Raw genomic sequence first — 25,779 nt, 5'->3', positions numbered from 1 at the left:
CTTCTCTACTATTGATCAATTTGGATCATTCTTGGGTTATAAAGTTAATCCTTCCAAATCAGAATTACTTTGGTTAAGAAAAAATAAAGAATCCTTAGTTGATCTCCCTTTTAAAATAGTGACCAATGCTTTTAGATACCTGGGTATTCTTATCTCTCCTTATCTGAACTCTTGGTATAGCTTAAACATCCCCCGATTCTTGATAAAGTTAAAGAGTATATGAAGAATTGGATACATTTTCCACTATCTATTTCAGGCAGAATAGCCATTTTTAAGATGATACGTCTTCCTAAAATTTGATTTGTCTTTCAAAATATTCCATTCTTTCTGAAAGGGAAAGACAGAAAAAGCTTGAATGCTTCTTTGCGTCGGTTTATTTGGCAGAATCGGAAACCCAGAATCTCCTTTAAAAAACTTTGCTTACCAAAAAAATATGCGGGTCTGGCACTACCAGACTTAAATCTTTACAATCTTATATTCCTAGCTAGAATCATACCAGGATGGATTTTGGATCTAGACAATTTTTTTAATAATGTACTTGAAAGGAACTTGCTACTTCCATTTAACCCAGTTGCACTGATTCGTTGAGACCTTCTTCAATTCCTTATAATGTTAAAAACGCTTAACCATATACACCCCAATCAATGCAAGGTGGAAATTATTTACACTCCTAAGGATTAATCCCTGTATTCCCAAAAATACAAATCCTTTTTGGAAACCCTGAATTCCAATTAGGTACGCAATCAGTTCTTTTCCATAGATGGAATAATCTAGGCTTGTCTAGATAACATCAGTTTATAGATTTAGAACTTAAATCGGTGAAGACCTTCAATGCTAAATTAAGTAGAGAATTTAATCTCCCTAATAAAGATTGTTATGCCTACTTGCAAGTATATTTGCAAATTAGCTGCAGAATTTGCCTGGAACTGGTCATGGGGACCCATTGATAAATGGCTGATGTTGTTTAATAATGGAATTTTTTCAATTTTATTCTGCTATCACTTGTTTATTTCCCAGAAAGGAGAGCTAAATTTTACAGAAATATCTCAGAACTGGGATACTGTAATACCCCAAGACAATGATCGGGGTATTATTAAAAGCTCAAGTTCAACAATTTCACATACAACTTTGTCCTCAACTTGGAGAGAGTCTCATGTTAAATTAATTTACAGGACATACTATACCCCTGCTAAAGGAGCAAAGTGGGTAATTGTAACTTTAATAAATGTCCAAAATGCTCAATATTTGCTGCAGACTTGATTCATATGATATGGGATTGCCCTAAAATAAAACAAGTATGGCAGAAAATAGAATATTTTGTTGTTCCTATGGGAAGATGACCAGATCTTACAAGGTAATAGAATTATTTATATGAGCATATTCGCGACTAGATACCTAAAAAAATAAATAAATGGAAAGCAAACAAAACTCCTAATATCTCAGAAATTAAAAACTTTCTTAAAAAACAATGCATATTAGAACAACATGATACATATATGTATGATCAACAAGACATATGCCGTTTCTTTAAAAAATGGGCACCATTTATTAAAATATTAACTCCAAGAGAAATAGATTATTTGATTTTCCCTTTCCGGAATTCGGAGATAGTTTTGTTGGGGTATCTCGTAGAGGAGGAGAGACAGTGAGAGGTGCTCTACCTTTTTTTTTCTCCTTTCCCCTTCCTCCCATTCTTTAAGGGAGGAATTATTAGAGGATTAAATTGAAGATTGCAAGGTCAAGGGAGGTAGACATATTTTGTTTCCTTCTTACAGTTTTAATTGTGATATAGGACAATGCAATTTGCTCTCAGTGTATTAACATGGACTTTTCTTTTTTCTCTTTAAGATAAGATTCTGTAATAAATAATCATTAGTACACCCTCATGGACCTCCTCATTACTCTATTGTAAGATATATCTTGTTTTTTCTTTTTGAAAAATAAAAAAGATCATTTAAAAAAATAATATATCTAATTTGGTGAACTGGTATCTACAGCAGTTTACAGATAATATGTATTGGGTGCCTTTTACATTTGGGTGTTAAAGGATCTATGTAAGTTCCTCCCAAAAGCGTTTCAAATATTAGCAACTATATTAGAGGTAAAGAGAAAAGTTTAATCCTACAGTTCAATAATATAAAATATACACTTTCAAAATAATACATTATTTTGAGAGGACAGAACATGAAATAGATTTTGATTATTTTTGTTTTTATATTTTTTTATTATGAGTAATGAAATAATGAAATCACTCAAGCTTCATCCATACCTCTATTAGAGAAAATTGCAGCCATGTTAAAAGTAATGAACAGCCTATGAAGCCAGATTCCTCGTTATTCTACAGAAACAAAGTGAAGGGACATTATAGTAAAAGTATTTACAAGCATTGTTAAACCCCATACAAGGACAAAACAAACTTTCTGTTAGCTGATTAATGACGGTGATGCACTATATCTGGAATCGCAAACAACTGTCTTGTTAAAAAGTAGATGTTAAGAGGCCAAATTAGAGGTGGTTGTGTTTCAGGGCATTAATGTATTGAGGCACTTTTAGTTAATTTGTCGCATGGGCACTGGATGAGACAATGAAATATTTAGTTTGCTGAAAAATAAGGAACGCAACTAAAAGTGGTGATAAAAAAATGAAAAATATAACTAGTTTTCAATAGGGATATATTGCCATATTGGTTGTTTCCCTTAGAAGTAGTAGGCAGCATTACCAGGCTTACCAAGAGCCTGAATGCCTAAAACAGATAAAGGTCAAAGCAATTTTATATTTCACTTCTAATATTACAGATGGAAAAATACCAACAAAAAAAACCCACAAGAAACTTCCAAATAAGGAGAGTATTTCATAGGGGATGTTACTTATATAAGTGGTCTGTATTATCACCCTAATTCTGATCTTTGATCTGTTTCATTTTGTATCGTAAACAAAATAAAATAAATGCACTTTCTTTATATATTTGTGTTCTCTGTTTTTGTAACTCTGAACAATACAATTTTTTCCCCTCTGACTTGCAGGATCTGGATAGTTTACCCCCCAAAAAATACGCAGTGATTGCTTGATTAGTGTAGAACTTTATTTTGATTCCCTGTTAGCCAAAAGGGTAAGACAAACATGTTCAAGTGGAATGCCCCTGAACCAAAAAGAATGCATAACTGCTAACACTATGATGATTTTAAATGATCTTAAAATAATTTATTTTGTATGCAGGTATTTTGCAATTTATCTGTTCAATCAGTGAGTCTATGGGGTCTATTTATTATTGTGCGGATGGACATGATACGATGTTGCGTATCATGTCCGCCGCACATCGATAAATGCTGACAGCATAAGCTGTCGGCATTTATCATTGCACCAGCAGTTCTAGTGAACTGCTGGTGCAATGCTACGCCCTGCAGATTCGCGGCCAATCAGCCGCTAGCAGGGGGTGTCAATCAACCCAATCGTATTCGATCGGGTTGATTTCTGTCCGCGGCCTCAGAGCAGGCGGACAGGTTATGGAGCAGCGGTCTTTAGACCGTTTCTTCATAACTTCAGTTTCCGGCAAGCCCCTATATATTTTACTATTGGTCTTGGATTTTGCAAGCATGTGGGAAAACAACATACCAGGATTAAAAGGAACCAGTAATGTATCTCATTTTGAATTTGCTGAAAAGGAATTTAATAAGATTACTTATTAAGATTAAGTCCATTAATTTAAAAAAAAATCTACATAAAAAGCATTACATTAACTGTTATTACAATATATAGAGAAGAAAACACAAACCTTTACTTACATATAAATCTGCTATAGAGGAAATACATAACATCATAAAAGATGTACAGCCAAGAGGATACCCCCCAATATTCCCATGGCTAACTAACATGGTAGCCAAAAAAGGGAGAACATATCCTGGATAAAAGTGTTTTTAAACAAAATTTCATTTATATATCTATGATTCTCATCTGTATGTGCTTGTGAGAATTCTTAATCTGCTGAATTTTAATCTCTGACTTTGGTTGCGTTTAGACTGCAGTTTAGGCTGTAGTGTGCAGAGAGTTCACGGGCATCATTTTATTCTTGGGCTCAAGCAGCTTGAGTCTGCCCTCAGTTGGTTGAATGAAATGTTATATGTTTGTTCAATGTCTCTGATTACATTATTAGGGACTTAAAACCCAAATATTTTCTTTCAGGATTTAGATAGAACATACAATTTTAAACAACTTTCCAATATACTTCTATAATTATAACATTTTCTTCATTTTCTTGTTATCCTTTGTATAAAAGCAGGAATTTAAGTTTTGGAGCATGCACGTGTCTGCAGTACAATATGGCAGCAGCTTTGCAGCAATGTTGTACATTAGCAAGAGCACTAGATGGCAGCACTATTTCCTGTGCTTCAGACAAGTGCACGCTGCCTATCTAGATATCTCTTCAACAAAGATAAAAAAGAGAATGAAGCAAATTTTATAATAGAAATAAACTGGGGGGAAAAATTAAATTGTGTTTTCTAGTGCAATCATCAAATAAAATTTTTGGGTTTCATGTCCTTTAAAATTAAAAACAAAATTAAATGTGCACATAAAGTCCTTGTGTAAATAAAGATAAAGGGACAATTTATCAAAGTGTGGTGGACATGATACGCTGTAGCGTATCATGTCCGCCAGACATCGCTGAATGCCGACAGCATAGGCTGTCAGTATTTAACATTGCACAAGCAGTTCTAGTGAACTGCTTGTGCAATGCTGCCCCCTGCAGATTTGCGCCCAATCGGCTGCTTCCAGGGGGTGTCAATCAACCCGATTGTATAGGATCTGGCGGATTGATGTCCGCAGCCTCAGAGGCAGCAGACCAGTTAAGGAGCAGCAGTCTTTAGACCGCTGCTTCATAACTGCTGTTTCCGGTGAGCCTGAAGGCTCGTGTGGAAACAGGGGCATCAGGGGCCATTCGGCCCTTCATAAATCGGCCCCAAATAAACATTTAAATGCCTCTGATATAAATAGGAAACGTCTAAAGATTCTTAAGAAAGTGTATCCAATAGTTGCTAATTGATTGTAGTTAACCATCTGAGAAATGAACTCTGGTCTCTAAATTCAAAAGCTATAGTCTTACTAATGGGCTACAACAGGGTTCAATGTAAGAGGAAAATTGTATCCAATAGTTGCAACTTGCTTGTAGTTAACCTCAAAGAGAGAAAGACAACCAATAGTGCAACACAGTAGTTTAATAAAAAATCTTGTTAAAACACACATGTGGCCTTGAACTACACTAGCTCAAAGAATTGTGCTTTCTTTATAAATCACTGGCAATCAAATATACATTTATTCCACAAATTAACAGAATCAAAGTTAATCAGGGCACAAATATTGACATCAAAAGCAACATAATACCATATTCAAAAGCTCAATAGCTCACAGGAACTGAGTGTAAAGCGGTGAGAGTTTCTCAGAATGTTGCAGTGGTCATATGATGTCCATTCCTGGTGACATATCCTGACGTACATTTAAACCCAGAGGGATATGAAACCTAATTTCTAAAAAGCAGTTATAAATGATCATATCTATTAATGTGTTTATATTTTACACTGTATTTGTTGCAGTAGGTCTCCAGTATTACAGTAGTTAAATAAATTTCCACAAAGCACCAGTCTAGTACAATCAGCTTATTACAATTTTCTTACATCAACATATATCTGCTTCTAATTCTGTTGCATGGCTCTGGGGAGTTGCTACAAGGTCTGTGTAAACTGTAAGCCTAAATAACATTATGACGCCCATTATAGAACTAATTTAAAACCTAATGCAGAAGTTGAATTTAATAACCTATTTATGAATTCAAGTATAAAATATCTTGAAAATATATCACTTTGTAATGTAGTTATTAGGAAAATGGGAGGGTGGAATGTGGTATTTTAAACTATATACATTGGTAATTACTTCAGGCACGCACAAACAAGTATTTGTGGTATTGCCAGTGAATTTGATTTAAACACCTTTCTCACAAATCATTTTATTTAAAATACATTTGTTCAATTTATTTGTATGTGATTTCATTTTACTATTCTATTTTGCAGTAAATAATTATTTGTTTCTTTAGTTAGGTAATATATCTATTGTTTATGTATTTAGAATTAATAATATTGTAGCATTTTGTATTTGCAATTACAATTATAATCAGCAGCTTCAAAATAATTAGATTTTATTCATTAAAGGGGCATGACACTGCCGGACACTACTTTAGCAGAATGGTTACTACTAATCAGTCATGTATTCAAGTTTTTTACTGCAAGTCAAGTCTCAAGTTGAGTCTCAAGTCTTTGCAAGATACTTTTAAGTCAGGTCTCAAGTCTAGGATCTAACTTTAACAGAAAAAAGTAGGTAACAAGTATACGCGTGTGTGGGGGCAGAGTTTCAATAACTAAAACATAAAGAAGGCGTGCACAAAGTTAGGTAATTTTTTTTTATCATAGGCAAGTTCAATAAGGCTTTATTTATACAAGGCTGTGCTGTTAATCACATTTATCAAGATTGCATTTTAGAACAACTATTTTTTCCACAAGATGCAAGTCAGTTGCTAAAGATATACAAGTCCTGAGTTGAGTCAAGTCAGTGTGTCATTTATTGCAAGTCGAGTCATTGAAGCGGCTTGAGTCAGAGTTAATCAACTTAAGTCTACATCACTGCTACTCACTATGATATTGTTTTTCTTCTTATGCTTTTAGCTATTTTATTTTACCTCTTTAAAGGTGGTTGGTGAAGTTACCCATTTCTATACTGGGTTAAACATTCACAAATCAGTAATGTAGACAGTTTATTATTGATGTATCTTGCTCTTCAGGGGACCACACTCTATACAGAGTGGGAGGTTTACATTTGTTCAGTTTTTATAATAAGTTTTAAAAGTTACATAACAAACAAAGGCCTTGCGAATAATATAGAGAAATTGAGCCACTGCAAAAATGTAAAAAAAAAAAAGTGCACAATACAACTGTCAACATCACTGATCTGTAAATGTGCCCAGTATGGAGATGTACAGCTTAAGCAACCTCTGATAGTAAGGGGTTAAAAAAAGAGAATAACTTTGAAGACAGTGGCAGGCTTAGGAGGAAACACAATAGCATGATGAGTAGTATCCATTGTGATGATGTTTTGCCCAGCAGTTTATTCTTCATTTAAATAAACATTAGTACATAATTAATACTTCTTAGGATGAATGTTTGTATGGTTTGGTTATTCCCTCCTGTTCTCAAGACAAGAGCGGTGCAGATCTTCTGATATACACTTTGTGGCAAATGATCTAGAGGGTTAGTTTAGTACGGTAAATACTTTTTTGGCTACTATTAAATTGTTGTTTTAATTGTTTAAAAATAATGGTGCTTTAGTTTCACTGCCTAAAGTTGGTAATTTATGGAGGATGAGGTACACTCATCCCTCTGAAACATTGTTGTAAAAAGTTAAGCAAGAGGTAAGAATGAAATCACATCTGTTTTTTAAGATTTCTATTAGTGATTGATACTGCACAAAACAATGATATCAAACAATGGTATTTAGCAGCTTATATTTGCTTATTAAACACACAAGTGTAAATTAAATGCTGTTCAGACAAGGTGGAAGCAAACCCAGGACCTTAACAGCAGGAAGGACAGTAGCTATTGCCCCCAGTAAGTAGCTGATGTGTCATTCAGGACTATATACAGTATTTGGTAAAAGAGCTTCATGCCCCTGTTCTGAGGGCTCACTATGACATACAGCTGGCATAAATGGGGTTTAAAGGGCAATATATATGATCTGGGGGTTTCATTGTACATAGAGCTTACATAAATAGCACTTCAGGGGTTATGTTTCTGATCTGAGACCTCACATTGTCTTCTTGGTGGTAAAATGGAATCTTATTTCAGTCCTCAATTAGGGCCCAATTCACTAAAGCTTTCTGACTTGGCAAAATTATTTAAGAAATATTGTAAGTACTAGAAAGGACTTGCAATGAATTTTAGAAAGGAAAATGTCTGGATGTGAAGAAGAGATAAATATGTTAACATATGAAGACCACATAAAAAACCCCCACTGATTTGCTTGATTTCTTTCTTGCATATTATAGAACATTTAAAATCACAAAAAAAAGTTGAATAATCTGCTAAAACTACAGTATTAGAAGAGTTAATGTGATCAATGGGATATGATGATGATAGGAGACATATAGTTAAAATCCTAAACTAAAAAAATTAAACATCACTCCATTCCTGGTAAATTGAATGGAAAAATAACAGCAACCTTTAGAAATGTAAAGAGGCAAAAAAGTTAAAATTAAACTTGTGATTCAGATAGATCAAGTCATTTAAAAAAAAAAAAAGTGCTGTTGGTATTCTTTGGTTGAAGAGCATTTGATGAAGGCCATTTCTAGATATGCTTAGGAGCATACACATATATTGAGTTCTATATGGCAGCAATGTTTGCAACAGTCTATGTAAGAATGCTATTCATCTTTGCTTACACTTCTGCCATATAATGCTCAAGAAGAGCACACTCATTGGTATATTACTACTAGATATTCTATTCAACAAAGCATACCAAGGGAACAAAGTAAACTTGATAATAAAAGTAAATTGGAACTAAGTCTTAACATTTTAAAACTGAACACCTTGTTTGCTGCAGTTGTTTTCAAAAGCCTAACTCCACCCACCTCTTGCCTTATTTGGAGGAGCCAATCTGAGAGTGGGAGTCTGTACACAGCAAGGCTAGACACAGTCAACAAGTTAATATAAAGTGCATTATTTTGCAGTTGTTATTATTTAAAGTCAATTAGGGAAAGATATGTAGCAAAGATATCCTTGCGACGTCAGCAGGGTGCATTTACTGCTCTGAGAATAAGAAAATCCACAATTATTAGAAATAAATTACATACAAAGGGCCAGATTATAAATAGACAGAAAATATCACTTTTGCTAAAGCGATAGTTGCACTCCACTGAGTAATACTAGTGCACACAAATGTGCGCTGGTATTACGAGTTTGGTGCAATGTGAATACGACCTCGCTCATGAGAGTGCGCTTCCATAGGCATGAGACACGGTGTAAGAAATTGTGCAGCGAAAGGGGTAAGTTGTGCTGAAATGGGCAGCAAATATAAATATATATGTATATGATTATATACATATTTATTTGTTAATATGTGTATATACACATATTGACACATAAATGTATAGGTGTATAAGCATATACATATATATTTAGAGGGGACACACAGTTACCATAAACCTTTTCAGTTCCGTTTTTTTTTTAACACCCCACAGCCACCACTTTTAACTCCTAAAAACTGCCTAGTGCAGTAGTTTTTTATTGAAAAAAAAGCTACTTTTTTAAAAAAAAAACTAAAAGACCCTTTATTTTGGGGGTATTTGGGGCACTTTTAGAAAATTACTAGAGATCTGATCTCTGGTTAATTTTTTGACTGCTACTTGCTTGTAATGGCTGGTTATTTTTCGAGCGCACGCAAATGGCTGAATTTGCCCTTTTGCAAACGCGCTCAATAAATTAGCGCTTCATTTGTGATCTAGCCCAAAGAAGGCAAAATAAATAGTGAAAGTATAATTAAAAGTTGGTTTTCTACATATAACTAACATTTTATATTAAAATATCAAGGTGTTTACTTTTCCTTTAAGAACTACAAAGATCATAGTGAATATTTCAGGTTAAATGTAAGCAATTTAACATGCAAATCTCCAGTTCCATATTTTTAGCTTGTCATGATAATTTGTATTTATTTCTATACAAGTATGCTCAGATCTAGAATTATTGTCAAGATCTGCCAAATTGTATGTGATATATGATGCAATTAGGGCTACATATTAATTAGAAGATTTAGGATCCAATGTACATGTAAAATTATTTTTGGAAGGTTGGAAATTACTTTGGGATAATAGAAATTTATGGACCAAACCTTCACACTAAAGAAAATTGTCTAAAAACAAATTTAAAGGTTATCCTTGATGAGACCATTAGTTACAATGATGAACAATGTAGTTAATCACTCTGCTCTTTTATCAGGAAAAGCTAATTTTATTTAGACACAAGAACACATTGTGAAAAATACAATTTTGGGTGTGACAGGTAATCAAGTAACATTTAACCCAAATGACAAACATGACATTTTTATATAAAATATTAATTTCAAATGATTCCATGTGTGTATAGTAACAGTAAGTGATGAATTTGGCAATTTACACTGACAAGTGAATGTTAAATTGACCTTCATTAATCACATATATGTAATTACAGCTCCAATTATAATGCAATTATGATTAGAGCAAACCTTAACCTTGGTCCCTTAGAGAACTAAACTTATTATAAGTAATGTTTTATACTGGTGCCAATGAGGGCTATTACAATGTATTTGGAGACAAATATATGATTAGAATAGTAGACAACTTGTTAGAGATTTGAACAAATATCAAGCATAGTATAGCAACCTAAAAACTTTTCTAAAGAATGAGGTTAGATTGTGCATGTACGTGATAGGGATTTTTAACATGTATTTATAGAAATCATACAGAATAATATACATAAATGTAATGGTTAGTACAGGTGTATGAACTAGGTAGGACAATAGATAGGTTGTTAGGTCAAATACTGATCTATTATGGTGTGTATGGTGGCTTGGTTTGTATAAAATGTTTTGTTTAAATGTATCTCATCATCAAGTGGGTGGCCACCCAAAAAAAGTAGAAGCTTCATGAAGCTCTGAAAGTCTTATGGCTTTTTAAAGTATTAACTGTCATGGATAGCCATCCATTACTTCCTTAGCAGCTGGATCTATTTTTTCTCTATTTTTTAAAGGGTAGACAAGAGGAAAAAGGTTTTACCAGCACCTTTTTACGGAGGTCATGCTCCCACCGTTTAAGCACTTGAGATATTTAATGGAACCTTCTATGGAGGTCATGCTCCCACCGTTTAAGCACTTGAGATATTTAATGGAAGCATTTGATATTGATGCGTTGAATGCTGACAACAACCTTAGAGGTCGAAACTCTTGTTAGCCTCCTCCCTAGATTGGACATGCACCTATCTAGCTGTGCATTGCTGAGTGAAAAAATGTAGAATAATATACATAAATGTAATGGGTTAGTACAGTTGTATGTACTAGGTAGGACAAACGATAGGTGGTTTGGTCAGATACTGATCTATTATGGTGTGTATGGTGGTTTGGTTTGTATAAAATGTTTTGTTTAAAGGTATGTCATCATCAAGTGGGTGGCCACCCAAAAAAAAGTAGAAGCTTCATGGAGCTGAAAGTCTTATGGCTTTTTAAAGTATTAACTGCCATCAATAGCCATCCATTACTTCCTTAGCAGCTGGATTTACCTTTTCTCTATTCTTTGAAGGGTAGACAAGAGGATAAAGGTTTTACCAGCACCTTTCTATGGAGGTCATGCTCCCACCATTTAAGCACTTGACATATTTAATGGAACCTTCTACGGAGGTCATGCTCCCACTGTTTAAGCACTTGAGATATTTAATGGAACCATGCATTGAATGCTAACATTGACATTTAATGGAATGATGCAATGAATGCTGACATTGCTGAGTGAAGAAATGTAGATGGTCGGACAATGCTGCATTCATGGTCGTCTCAAGGCCACACACAGTTGAACTCATGGAGTATGGAGTTGTTTTATTCATTGGTGACTGACCTACCTAGTGAAAAAAATGGTTTGACTCATTCAGGCATATTTGAAGCACACAACAATTGCAGTGGCAGAAGATCATCTTCACTACCTGTCCAAGGCTATGCAGGTCTCTTAGGGAAAATGTCTCATTTATCATTGACTCACTGGGGCCAATTTATTATTGTGCAGACAGACATGATCCGCTGTAGTGGATCATGTCCGCCGCACATCAATAAATGCCCACAAAATGCTGTGAAATGCTAGTGCAATACCGCCCCTTGCACATTTGCGGTAAATCGGCTGCTCACAAGGGGTGTCAATCAACCTAATCTAATCCGATCGGGATGATTGCTGTCTGATACTTCAGAGGTAGCAGACGAGTTAAGGAGCAACTTTTTAAATCGACCCCACTGTTTTCACCTCATTACTTAGTGAATCTGCTATGGACTGCCTCTGAAGATTGGATCTCAGCAACATCTGAGCAGTATATCCAATGCCATTTTTACTTGAGTGGATTGTACAGGGTAACTTTTCATGATGAACAAGATGAATTGAAGGCAGATGTTGCTTGAGAATTCTTACCAAATGTGGCAGAGATTATGCCTTCCTCCATTTGTATAGCTTTCCTTTAGACAGCTAGATTTAGTGTTGTTTTTATTTGATTCCTTTTCATTTCTGCTAATTGTAAGAATTCTAACTCTAACATGACTATTATGAGAATACATTTATTCTTTACAACTACATTGTTTCCCTTACTCATATCATATCACCATTTTTAGTTTGTCAGTGGGTTGAACAACATTACAAGATTTCATATATTAGTTTTCTAGCAGTAAATGGCTAGCTAGGCAGTCCATGAGGGCAGTGTGTCAGAAGTTACCCATTTTAGTACAGATCTGAAAGTAAAGACAATTTCCACTCTACTTGGTACCTAAATCACAAATCAGATTTTCTCAATCCAGTTTTCATTTAGGTGTATCGTAGGACTCTCTCCTAAGTTGAAAGGCATTACCATTAAGATCAAGGAACAGTTAAACATAATTTAATAGCATACTGTATATGTCATGCACACTGTTCCCTCTAAAGGGAAAACACATGTTTTCAACCCAAGCTTACAAACATTTAAAAGCGCGTACAGGAAATAGATCGTATTTTCTTTCTTATTATATATATATCCTTTTGGGGGTGGCATGGCAGAGTATAGTGCTACTTAATGTGTGCTATGCTTATTTAGTGCAACTGTTAGTTGGGTTTGCTCAGACAGAATGTAGCACTATTAATGTCCACTACACTTTTTTAGAGCGGATGTTTTAGGAGTAGGTTTTAGTGAAAGTGGAAACATGCAAGGGCCTAAGAAGCAGCTCCAGTGACTGTGAAGAAATCACTTTTGTACTGGCACATGGCAGATTATGTAAAAGAACACCAACCAATTTTAGGGGAATTTAAAAAAAAAAAAGTCTCTATTACTAAAGTAGAAGAATATATATATATATATATACATATATATACATGTATATATATATATATATATATACATGTATATATATATATATATATATATATATATATATATATATATATATATATATACATGTATATATATATATATATATATATATATATACATATATATACATGTATATATATATATATATATATATATATGTGTGTGTGTGTGAATATCTAAAAAAACAAGCGCATAGAGACACCTCTCATAGTGCAGATCAATTAGGTTTAATACAAACATATATTAAATACATAAAAACAGTTTAGGGTAATCCCTACTCACAAGTGAAACCTCAATCAAATGAGGTAAGTTGAGGCAGTTGGATTTTCAAAGTGTCCCCACTTATGACCGGTAAATCGCCAGGCTGTGGTCCCAGTCTCAAGTTTTCAGATCCGTTAGTTATCCCCGGTGAAATAAGCAGACAGTCCTGTTCTGCTAGTCAGTGTAAAAATGTCACTTCTGAATTGACTAAATATCGCTCTATTTTAGAGCTATAAAGAACGCTGTGGATCTCCGCGAAGTACACAGAATCTCTCTTCAGCGTGTGTGTCGAGATTGACGTAAGGTGGGCGTGGCCTTACGCATTTCACGGTAAACAACTGCTTCGTCAGAGGCTTGATGTCCGCCCACCTTACCAGCTGAACTTTTGAAGTCAGCGTAAAGGTACACTCCCACCTCACATCATAGATCGATTTTGACAGCAATAGTTTAGCGCCTGTTATTGAAGCCATATATCAGCTCCTTTGGGGAAAACATTAAATATACTACCATGTACGATCTCTTCTGGTGCCTATTTAACAACACACATTAGCACATTGGCAACTGTAATATTATTAAGCACATCTTATATATTCAGTGTGATTTCGCATAATGCTTATTGTTTGAACGTTATCAGATCTAAAATAATAGTAGCCACAAGTAAAAATGTGCTGTACACTGCTAATAAACTGGCTATAGGATTTTGTATTTTGTTATTGACAAATTTACAAAGATTACATATTTGTAGAAATAGTTTAAAGGGGATCCTCAGTATTCCTGAAGAATTAAGATTTCTGTAATACTTATTAAGTACTTTTCTTATGAGTTATTTGGTTATCTATTCAGAAAGATATAAAAATATAAAAGAATCTTCTGTTAATATAAAATATAACCAACTAACTTTGCTTTACTTTCAATCCTAAGATTTTAAAAGCATATCAGCTAAAACATCTTGCCTTCAAAACTCAACAATAATCAAAAATGATGAATTAAAAATATATATAAAAGCAACTTGCTAGCAGCTTATTATATTTAACTTGAAATCGCTATCTTTCTAAATTTTGAAATTGAAAGACTCACTGTAAGGACGTTACTTATCTACATTGATATTATTCCAATTTTGCATTTAGTGTATGTATTAAAGATGTACCACATCTAACAACTAAATTTAGAGGACTTATAAACTATTTGAACATTAAATGTCTGTTTATATGTACTACTAATTGAATTGATGAGTTCATCACTTCATTCTATATTACGCATACTGTACACAATACAGTTATATAATATCTAGTGCACAATATACAGAATTTAGTAGGCACAAATCATATTTATTTGAGTCAACTTAAATTAAGTTGAATCAAATTAAATTAAAAAAGCCTGAATATCCACCTCCCTGTTCATTCCATAAGGTTCCATAGTCTGGAGGGAGTGGATCCAGAAAGTCTCTCTTTGTCGTAAACGTAACATTCTGTCTCCCCTTCTCTCATCTAATATGACCTGTTCAATGGCTTTAAATCGGAGACTAGAAGGGTCATTATTGTGTGCCCTTCTAAAGTGGTTTGTTACTCCATGGGATACGTCACCCTTCTCAATGTTGGCTATGTGTTCAAGGACCCTCCGCTTCACAGTTCTTTTGGTCCTGCCCACATACTGACAATGACAGGCACATTCCAAAACATACACAACATATTTGGAATGGCAGTTCATAGGGCTCCATGTACTAAGCCGTCAATTCATCCATCATTTTAGACACGGATAAACTCACCGTTACTCACCGCGGGCGAAATGGTGTCCGCTGTAACTATGTACTAATAATCCCCCAATAAATAGACAAGTCTAGCCCGCCGCGAGCAGTGGCGGATTATTGATAAATTTGACGCCTCGCTCGCCGCGACTAAGCTGATGTACTTAACTTTCAGTTGAATTGTCTGGCCAATTATTAACACGTGACATGCAAGGTGTCACGAACATCATAGTAGTCGCGGGAATAGAATTTTGCTCCTATAAAAGTTCAACTTATCTAAACAACTTTATTATTGTTCAAAATTTTTTGAAGAGTGATAACAGAGCGTTATTTTTGTAATATTTATTTACAATTTGGATATGGCTTCATCTGGATCTGATAATATATAAATATTAATATAAAAATAATTATAAAGATTGACAACTATACAATACAAATTTAAAATATAGATTACTCTTTAATTACAGTCGACAAATTTGGCGCAATTTATGTACATGGAAATGAGAGACAAATTAGACGCCAGTTATGCTGTACAATGCTGATATTACTGCCTTTTATATATGTCTAGACTGGCGTCTAGATTGACTTTCCTATTGTTTTGTACCTTGCCCGCCACCTAAAAGGTGGCGAGGCAAAAATAACAAGGTGGGAGCGGAAATTGTAGCGAGCGGACAAATAGATTTTTTAGTACATTCATTTTTGGCGAGTTGGTGGTCAAATGTGTCTAATTACAGTGAAAAATGGAGAGGTAGCGAGGTTTGGCGGATAAGTACGCTAGCAATTTTAAAGATGCGAGTTTGAACATAGTTGACGACTTTGTACATATCAGTTTGCGAGTTTTGACGCGAGATTTGTTGCAGGTAGCTCGCTGACTGCTTAGTACATGGAGCCCATAGAGTTTTTTATTGTTTTTTTTTTTAAAACCGTTAACTTGAGATGTTATTTGTTTATTGTTTACATCTATGATGGGACATGTACTGCAATTTCTGCGGTTACATCTGAAAAAGCCAAAATTGGCTTTGTTTAGCCAATTCATTTTACAATCTTGTTTTAAGCGACTTGGAGCCAAAATATCTTTAAGATTTTTGTTTTTCTTAAATACCACTGTTGGAATCCCATCCAAAGAATTTTTTAGGATCGGGTCCTCCAAAAGTATGTGCCAATGTTTTCTGATCGCTTTTTTGATACACCAAGCTTTTTCATTATACTTAGCCAAAAACAGATTATTTTTCTTACTGTTCTGCATAGTATGATTTTGATTCCCTTTTTTCTGTAATAATGTACATCGTTCTAACTGGCATGCTTTTTTATATTCATTTTCCACCAGTTCTTGTGGGTAAGCTTTAGCCCTAAATTTAGTTTTTAGCAGTTCTGATTCCTTGTCAAAGGAGACTAGACTCGAACAGTTCCTCCTCACCCTCTGGAATTGTCCATAAGGTATGTTCCTTATCCAGTTTTTATGGTGTCCACTTCTGGCGTGGAGGTAACTGTTCGAGTCTGTCTCCTTTCTAAACAAGCTTGTGGTGATTGTATCTCCACTACCTGACAAGACTACATCTAGAAATTCAATCTTAGTTTTATTGACATTTTTAGTGAATTTTAGATTAAATTCATTTTTATTCACATACTCAAAAAATGTTTCTATTTCATTCATCTCTCCCTTCCAAATGACGATCACGTCGTCTATGAAATGTTTCCATACGATTATGTTATCCTTGAAGGGTTTATTGTGCCATATATATTTGTCCTCCCAGGCTCCCATGTAAAGGTTTGCATAGTTGGGGGCAAAGCGAGTCCCCATCGCCGTGCCTCCAACTTGCAAAAAATAGTCTCCATTGAACAAAAAATAATTTTTCTGTAGAATAAATGCTATTGCCTTTAATAAAAAGTTTCTCTGTGCTATGGGAAGATGGTCATGTTTGTCAAAACTGTATTTGATACTCTCTACACCTGTATTGTGTGGGATACAGGTGTAGAGAGAAGCCACATCCAAAGTCAACCAGATATAGTCCGGTCCCCATTTGATGTTATCCATAATAGACAATATATGTGGGGTATCACGTACATATGATTTTAAAGTGATCACCATAGGTTTTAAATAAAAGTCCACAAATTGGGAGAGATTACTTGTTAAAGAGTTTATGCCCGAGATAATAGGGCATCCCAGTGGATGTTCTAAATTTTTATGGACTTTCGGTAAGTGGTAGAAAATTGCCACTCTAAACTTGTCCAATAAAAGAAAGTCATATTCATTTTTAGAAATAACACCTATTGGTAAAGTCTCTTCTAAAAGAAGTTTCAACTCTTTGGTGAAGCGATTTGTGGGGTCACTTCTTAATTTTAAGTAGGTGGTAGAGTCATTCAGGATTCTATAGGCCTCTGCCAAATAGTTATCTCTGTCCTGAATGACTATGCTACCCCACTTATCCGCTTCCCTGATTATTATTGATTGATCTTGTTTTAACCTGTTAAGTGCCTTCCTCTCAAATTCATTTAGATTTACACGTTTCTTTGTAGTCAAGTTTTCCTTTTTACACTTAATTATTTTTCCACTAATTTGTAGAAAACCGGTATATAGTTCCCCTGTGAATGTAGGGGATAAAAAATGGACTTGGGTTTAAAGGAATGACCTTTTTTATAATCCACATTTGTTTTTTCAAGGTCAAGAAGAAAATCAAGGGTATATTGGTCTAAGCCATTCATTAATTTTTCCATACCCCAGTTGTCACATTCCAGAGAAATGAGGTTTGTCAGACATTCAAAGTCAGCTTCTTTTAAGTTTGCATCAATCCTTTTACTATTGATCTTTGCAAAATGTCTGTTCATGGTGAGTTTCCTAATGAAACGATTTAAATCAATAAATAAATCGAAATCATTTGGCACACTAGAGGGGGCAAAATTTAACCCTTTTGCTAGGAGGCTAGATTCAGAGGGACTAGATGTAGTCTTGTCAGGTAGTGGAGATACAATCACCCCGAGCTTGTTTAGAAAGGAGACAGACTCGAACAGTTACCTCCACGCCAGAAGTGGACACCATAAAAACTGGATAAGGAACATACCTTATGGACAATTCCAGAGGGTGAGGAGAAACTGTTCGAGTCTAGTCTCCTTTGACAAGGAATCAGAACTGCTAAAAACTAAATTTAGGGCTAAAGGTTACCCACAAGAACTGGTGGAAAATGGATATAAAAAAGCACGCCAGTTAGAACGTACATTATTAAAGCAAAAAGGGAATCAAAATCATACTATGCAGAACAGTAAGAAAAATAATCTGTTTTTGACTAAGTATAATTAAAAAGCTTGGTGTATCAAAAAAGCGATCAGAAAACATTGGCACGTACTTTTGGAGGACCCGATCCTAAAAAATTCTTTGGATGGGATTCCAACAGTGGTATTTAAGAAAAACAAAAATCTTAAAGATATTTTGGCTCCAAGTCGCTTAAAACAAGATTGTAAAATGAATTGGCTAAACAAAGCCAATTTTGGCTTTTTCAGATGTAACCGCAGAAATTGCAGTACATGTCCCATCATAGATAAACAAATAACATCTCAAGTTAACGGTTTTAAAAAACGATAAAAAACTCTATGAACTGCCATTCCAAATACATTGTGTATGTTTTGGAATGTGCCTGTCATTGTCGGTATGTGGGCAGGACCAAAAGAACTGTGAAGCGGAGGGTCCTTGAACACATAGCCAACATTGAGAAGGCTGACATATCCCATGGAGTAACAGACCACTTTAGAAGGGGACACAATAATGACCCTTCTAGTCTCCAATTTAAAGCCATTGAACAGGTCATATTAGATGAGAGAAGGGGAGACAGAATGTTACGTTTACGACAAAGAGAGACTTTCTGGATCCACTCCCTCCAGACTATGGAACCTTATGGAATGAACAGGGAGGTGGATATTCAGGCTTTTTTAATTTAATTTGATTCAACTTAATTTAAGTTGACTCAAATAAATATGATTTGTGCACTAGATATTATATAAATGTATTGTGTACAGTATGCGTAATATAGAATGAAGTGATGAACTCATCAATTCAATTAGTAGTACATATAAACAGACATTTAATGTTCAAATAGTTTATAAGTCCTCTAAATTTAGTTGTTAGATGTGGTACATCTTTAATACATACACTAAATGCAAAATTGGAATAATATCAATGTAGATAAGTAACATCCTTACAGTGAGTCTTTCAATTTCAGAATTTAGAAAGATACCGATTTCAGGTTAAATATAATAAGCTGCTAGCAAGTTGCTTTTATATATATTTTTAATTCATCATTTTTTATTATTGTTGAGTTTTGAAGGCAAGATGTTTTAGCTGATATGCTTTTAAAATCTTAGGATTGAAAGTAAAGCAAAGTTAGTTGGTTATATTTTATATTAACAGAAGATTCTTTTATATTTTTATATCTTTCTGAATAGATAACCAAATAACTCATAAGAAAAGTACTTAATAAGTATTACAGAAATCTTAATTGTTCAGGAACACTGAGGATCCCGTTTAAACTATTTCTAAAAATATGTCATCTTTGTAAATTTGTCAATAACAAAATACAAAATCCTATAGCCAGTTTATTAGCAGTGTACAGCGCATTTTTACTTATGGCTACTATTATTTTAGATCTGATAACGTTCAAACAATAAGCATTATGCGAAATCACACTGAATATATAAGATGTGCTTAATAATATTACAGTTGCCAATGAGCTAATATGTGTTGTTAAATAGGCACCAGAAGAGATCGTACATGGTAGTATATTTAATGTTTTCCCCAAAGGAGCAGATATATGGCTTCAATAACAGGCGCTAAACTATTGCTGTCAAAATCGATCTATGACGTGAGGTGGGAGTGTACCTATACACTGACTTCAAAAGTTCAGCTGGTAAGGTGGGTGGACATCAAGCCTCTGAAGAAGTGGTTTTTTTTACCGTGAAGGCCACGCCCACCTTATGTCAATCTCGACACACACGCTGAAGAGAGATTCTGTGTACTTCGTGGAGATCCACAGCGTTCTTTATAGCTCTAAAATAGAGCGATATTTAGTCAATTCAGAAGTGACATTTTTACACTGACTAGCAGAACAGGACTGTCTGCTTATTTCACCGGGGATAACTAACGGATCTGAAAACTTGAGACTTGGCCCACAGCCTGACGATTTACCGGTCATAATTGGGGACACTTTGAAAATCCAACTGCCTCAACTTACCTCATTTGATTGAGGTTTTACTTGTGAGTAGGGATTACCCTAAACAGTTTTTATGTATTTGATATATGTTTGTATTAAACCTTATTGATCTGCACTATGAGAGGTGTCTCTATGCGCTTGTTTTTTTAGATATTCACAGCTGTACTTCATCACCCAATCAGAACCTTGAGTGGTTTTTTGACGACCAGCACTGAATTCATCTCTCTTGAAATTTGTTCCTGAAATATCAACTGAAGGATAAGACTTTTTTGAAATATTTTATTATTATATTTGAAGTTTACCATTGTGTTACACTCATATTCTATATTCCAGGTACAGTAGCCTAGATAGTTTTAGTTTTAGTTATATTCAACTCTGGTGACTACATTGCAGTTTTCAGTTGAAAGTTCATTAATTATCAGGATATTATTTACAATATATATATAATTATATATGTATAGTTTATAGATATTAAAAACGTTTTTTTTTTAAATATGTTTTATTATTTTAAGAACAAAAGTGCAATAGTATACATTTAAGTATATATCCACAAAATTCACATATCCGTAGAAAGAGAAAATAAAACACATATTTCTCTTCATCAAACAGTAATTAAAAAGTATTACACATTAGTATAACATAAGTGGTACCCGAAAGTTTAAGTAGGGCAGTTAGAGGTGCGGGGGATTGGGGATTACTCGCAGAGAAGGGGTTGGGGAGGAAAAGAAGGGGGGAGTGTCTTCCATTCAAGGTCAGTATTGTGAAGACATTGGGTATTAAACAAAGATTTCTAGTCAGCCCAAGTCATTTCAAATAGATCAGAATTTTCAAGGGAGTAGAAAACACTTTTTTCCCTGGAGTATATACAGTATACACCATGATATTGATTGTTATTGGCCAGGTAGGGGGAGTTGTTTTCTTGCATGATCTGGCAATGAACAATTTTATAGCAGTGAAAATATATATGCATAAATAGCTGTGATGTTTAGATAGGGTGCATATGCCTAGGTGCTGTAAGGCTACAGCTGGTGACTTGGCTAGGGGTATCCCTATTCTAGCCAGTATGGTGAAGCAAGTGTCCCACAGTGGTTGAAGTTTCGGGCAATCCCACCAAATATGAGTCTTGTCACCAATATGGTCACAGTTTGCCAGCATTTAGGGGAGGAGGTAGGGAACAATTGGGCTAATCATGCAGGGACATAGTACCAATGTGTATGGAGCTTAAAATATGTTTCATAGAGAGTGATACAATGGATAGCTTTTTTTGAAAGCAGGAGCGTACGTTGCCAAGTTTGAGTAGGGATAGATATTTTCAGTTTTTCTACCCATTTCAGTATATGTGGAGCTTTATCTGAAGGCAAAGCTCTTTCCATTAGATTATAATGTATGGATATTGGCCTACATAATTTCCCTCCCTGCTGCCATTTGGACTCCCATGTAGTTAACTGACGTGAAGATGTAGGTTTGAACCCCCAGCTAGTGAGTAAATGTAATAATCTCAAGGCAGGTTTGATTATAGCTGTCAATGAAAGATAGTAAATAAGTATCACTGCAGATCTGCGTGAGTACTTGTATAAATTGGTAAATGATTAATGTCTCTTTAAATGGACGTTTGAGGATAAACATTCAAAACTTATGTTATCAGATATTATGTAGCTCAAAGAAACAAGAATGGATTGCGTGGCTCAGATAGAATCAAGACAGGAATAAAATGAAGATACAAATGTTACAATTCTGTTTTGATTTGTAACAGACCGTGAGCAGTTAATCGGTCCTGTGATTTGTCCTTAACACCCAGGGAAGCGGTATGCATTCGAGTGAGAAGGGAGGAAATCTAGGAGTGTCTGATATCAGTTCTCTTTTAGTATGAACATTCATGTACATGTATACAGTGGAAATAGAGGAGGTAAACTAAAAGCAACCTTACCGGCGGTGATCAGTTTGGCAGTGAAGAGTGGAGAGAGATGCGGTTGTGACGCAGCTGAAGGAGAGAGCGTCACAGTGAGCAGCGAACTCTGGTAAGATTCCTCCGGTCCGGACAATAGAAAGCACAACCCTGAAGAACGTTATGACTTCGTAGAAATGGTGAGACACAAAAGTGAATCCTATGATGTCCCACAAAACAGGAAGGTCATTTATAGCACTTGAAGTCCAACAAGCTTGTGTGCAAATAGAACAAACATTACCAAGCATTGCAGTAGAGGTGAAAGGCCCACTTATAGCTGGGAAAATGGGCATAGTTATCTACTTTAAAGGTGTATATAACAGAAATGCATTATGAGAGTTTAAAAACAATACTTTGGTATTACAGTAAACTTATTACCCTAGTATATTCAAATGTCATAAATGGTGGTACCTGTGTGGCTTCTCTGATTTGACTTTAATGTAAGGAAGTGGCCTTTGTGGGGAAGTAGACCATAAGTCTGATACTTTCTCAAATCCCAGGCATACAAATGTTTAGGGGTGAGAGTCAGTGAACAGACCTTGAATTGAAGTAATAGGGGAAGGATGCGAAGCAATTAGATTATAATGTCTAATTTTGTCCCAAGTAAGTGAGACATTCTATAATTATTTGATTATTAATTGATAAGTGCCTGCGGTAGTAAGGTGGAGTCCAAATTAAGTCACATAGGTTTATATGGAAAGGCAAGGAGGCCTGCTAAAAAATTTTCCACTTGCTTTGGGACTTTTTAACCCCCCATTGTGCAATATGGGTAAGTATCACCGCCTCGTAAAATCTTATGACAGATGAGGAGGCAACCCCCCATGTTGTCTAGGGTATTGTAAAATCTTGTGAGCTGTGCACAGAGTCTTATCCTGCCGTATATATTTTGTGCATTCGCTTTGGAATTGTAATAATAATGGCTTGGGAACTCTAATTGGGAGGCAACGGAACACATACGTCAATTTGGGTATAAAACTAATTTTGAGGGCTGTGATTCGTCCTAACCAAGATATTGGCCCCTACTTATCAAGCCGTTGACTTTCTTGCATTCGACGGCACCAATACGCTCGCCTAAGTTCGCCTAACATCGCCGCCACAGACTTGAATACACTCTCCAAAATTATCAAGAAAGCTGTCAAAAAGCCGTGCACCAAGTAGCGGACTGTTGTTAACTAACGGTCATTGATTTCGCTGCTCTTCTACTTTTTTTCAGCTTTCTTGGTACCCTGTCACTAAACACCCACACTATACTATACTGTTTTATCCCCTATACCGCCACTCCCGGAGCCCACCGCAACTAAATAAAGTTATTAACCCCTAAACCGCCACTCCCGGAACCCACCGCCCCCTACATTATATGTATTAACCCCTAAACCCCCGCTCCCGGAGCCCACCGCCACCTACATTATATGTATTAACCCCTAAACCGCCGCTCCCGGAGCCCACCCCATCTACATTATACATATTAACCCCTAATCTGCTGCCCCTATACCGCCTCCACCTACATAAAGTTATTAACCCCTATCCTGCCGCTCCCGGACCCCGCCACAACTAAATAAAATGTTTAACCCCTAAACTGTCGTTCCTGGACCCCGCCGCAACTAAACAAAGTGTTTAACCCCTAAACCGCCGCTCACGGAGCCTACCGCCACCTAAATTATATTTATTAACCCCTAATCTGCCCCCCCCTACACTGCCGCCTCTATATTAAATTTAATAACCCCTAAATCTAAGTCTAACCCTAACCCTAACACCCCCTAACTTAAATATAATTTAAATAAATCTAAATAAATTATTCCTATTTAAAACTAAATACTTACCTATAAAATAAACCCTAAGATAGCTACAATATAACTAATAGTTACATTGTATCTATCTTAGGGTTTATTTGTATTTTACAGGCAACTTTGTATTTATTTTAACTAGGTACAATAGTTATTAAATAGTTATTAACTATTTAATAACTACCTAGCTAAAATAAATACAAATTTGCCTGTAAAATAAATCCTAACCTAAGTTACAATTACACCTAACACTACACTATAATTAAATTAATTAAATAAATTAACTACAATTATCTACAATTAAATAAAATTAGCTAAAATTAACTAAAGTACAAAAACAAACAAACACTAAATTACAGAAAATAAAAAAATAATTACAAGATTTTTAAACTAATTATACCTAATCTAATCCCCCTAATAAAATAAAAAAGCTCCCCAAAATAATAAAAATCCCTACCCTATACTAATTTACAAATAGCCCTTAAAATGGCCTTTTGCGGGGCATTGCCCCAAAGTAATCAGCTCTTTTACCTGTAAAAAAAAATACAATACCCCCCCAACATTAAAACCCACCACCCACACACTGAACCCTACTCTAAAACCCACCCAATCCCCCTTTAAAAAAACCTAACCCCTTGAAGATCACCCTACCTTGAGACGTCTTCACCCATCCGGGCCTAAGTCCTCAACGAAGCCGAGCAGAGTCTTCATCCAACCGGGCAGAAGTGGTCCTCCAGACGGGCAGAAGTCTTCATCCAGGCGGCATCTTCTATCTTCATCCATCCGACGAGGAGCGGCTCCATCTTGAAGACATCCGATGCGGAGCATCCATCCAGACCGACGACTACCTGACGAAAGACGGTTCCTTTAAATGATGTCATCCAAGATGGCGTCCCTTGAATTCTGATTGGCTGATAGAATTCTATCAGCCAATCAGAATTAAGGTAGGAAAAATCTTATTGGCTGATGCAATCAGCCAATAGGATTGAAGTTCAATCCTATTGGCTGATCCAATCAGCCAATAGGATTGAGCTCGCATTCTATTGGCAACCCGGAAGTGTTACATTAGAGATAGGGAATAATGGGGAGTGGAATCCCAGCCCACGGACAGAGACTGTGGGTGAAGAATATAAGGCTTTTATGGCTAATAAAATTTGATCCGGTAACTTAAATATTTCCAATACCTTCCACAAATACTCGCATCTAACACGATCAAACGCCTTCTCGGCATCAAGAGAGATAACCGAGAAGGGTTTATTTAGCCTTTTGGATTCCAATACTATATTAAGTAATTTCCTTGGGGTCTATTTATGAAGCAGCAGATGCTGCTTCCTACCCTCTCTGCTTCAGTTCCGACGGAAGAGGAAGTTAAGAAGCAGCGATCCTAAGACAGCTGCTCCTTAACTCTTCTGCCACCTCTGAGGTGGCAGACAGCAATCAGCCCGATCGAATACGATCGGGTTGATTGACACTCCCTGTTAGCAAATCTGCAGAGGGCGGTATTGCACCAGCAGTTCACAGTAGAGCAAACAGCTGTGATAACAGTTACTCGCAAGCAAAAAGGGGTTTAACGCGCCACTCGTATCCGGCCCTAAACCTGGCAACAATTGTGTTCTTTAAAATGTGAACCTAGAATGAGCAAAATCCTAAAACAGCCAAAATATGCCTCTTGAAAGATGCCAAAATGTGATTT

This window comes from Bombina bombina, chromosome 2, assembly GCF_027579735.1.
Source record: "Bombina bombina isolate aBomBom1 chromosome 2, aBomBom1.pri, whole genome shotgun sequence".
Taxonomy (NCBI): domain Eukaryota; kingdom Metazoa; phylum Chordata; class Amphibia; order Anura; family Bombinatoridae; genus Bombina; species Bombina bombina.
Note: the sequence above shows the minus strand (reverse complement) of the source record.